The sequence below is a fragment of the Tupaia chinensis genome, unplaced genomic scaffold (assembly GCF_000334495.1).
Source record: "Tupaia chinensis unplaced genomic scaffold, TupChi_1.0 Scaffold000317_1, whole genome shotgun sequence".
In the NCBI taxonomy this organism is placed as follows: Eukaryota; Metazoa; Chordata; class Mammalia; order Scandentia; family Tupaiidae; genus Tupaia; species Tupaia belangeri.
This window is the reverse complement of record NW_006159810.1, coordinates 3248684-3249929: the sequence shown is the minus strand read 5'-3', so window position 1 is coordinate 3249929 and position 1246 is coordinate 3248684. Positions and strand designations below refer to the sequence as shown.

The 1246-nt window shown below is 39.2% G+C and overlaps 1 protein-coding gene across 1 annotated transcript in view; it reads right to left on the bottom strand.

Moving 5' to 3' along the window:
* GALM (galactose mutarotase) overlaps window positions 1-1246 on the bottom strand; it is an 85029-nt gene that overhangs the window by 24571 nt on the left and 59212 nt on the right. The window lies entirely within an intron of this gene.

Here is a 1246-nt window from a genome sequence, read left to right as displayed (position 1 = left end):
GGGGGGAGGGGGTGGGGGGCGGGCCCCCCCCCCGGGGGGGGGGGGGGTGATTTCTTACTTTCTGTCTCTCTGGCAAGCACACGTGCCCTATAACAAAAACAAAACAAAACAAAACAAAACAAGAACAAACAAACAAAAAAAACCCTCTCTCTCAAAAAAGGAAAGAAAAACAAACAAAATAATTTGATGGCTTATTTTGCAACTATACCCAAAAGGAATCTACCCATAACTCAAGCCTACTGCTAGCCCATAAACGGTATAAAGTAGAACCTCCCTTTTCCAGAAACAGAAGAGAAGGACAATAAAAAGTCTTATCCTTATAGTTTAGCTGGATTCACATGGGTAGTTTCACTACCCTTACCAGATTCTAGCATAATCACGTGACATCTCAACCACGAGCTCACCTGGTAATGACTTGGTAACATTAGGGAAAGTCAGGAGAGGGAGATGAAGGTAATAGTCACTCCCTCCTTCACACTGTGGTAATTTGATGCCAGAGTGACTCTAAAGCATCTGGGGTATCTTGGAGTTGATAGCAGATGTTCCCATTCTGTAAGTTTTCTTTACAATAGTGTGAAAACAAGTGATACTCTTTACAGGTTGATCGGTTTATTTTTTTATACCAAAATAAAGAATGGATCTTCAGAAAAAAACAAACAAACAAACAAAAAAGATGAAATAGATCTGATCATTGGAAACAGGGGTTTTTAGCACTCCAGATCTCTTGTCTTAAGAGGTTGAATCTTCCTTTTTCTATTTGCATGCTTGACAGAGTTATAATTACCTATACTCTGAAAGTGAAGGAAGAACTCACTGTCTACAGGAAATCCATCTGCCCTGATTCATATCCTTTCTCACATAAGGGATGCACACACACATTCTATTATGAGAAATGCAGCCTTTTCCCCATGACTGCTGGTGGCAGACTGCACTTTTCAAAGATGGCCACACCAGGAAGTATCCCGTCCCACATGCTCTCCTTAATGTGTAATGTTGACACGCCTACACTGAAAGTGAGGTGGAGTCTTGGTTTCCTCCTCTGGACTTGGATGGACCTTTGTAACTACCTCAACCAGCAGAATGTGACATGCACAACTGATGTTGTGTGACTTCTTTTTTTTTTTAAAAAAAGAATTACATATCTTTTAATTTTAAATAAATAATTATTTATTTTAAAAATTCCACTTCTTATTATAGATTTTCAATTTGACTAGACAGAGAGAGATAGGGAAAATGAGAAAGCAAG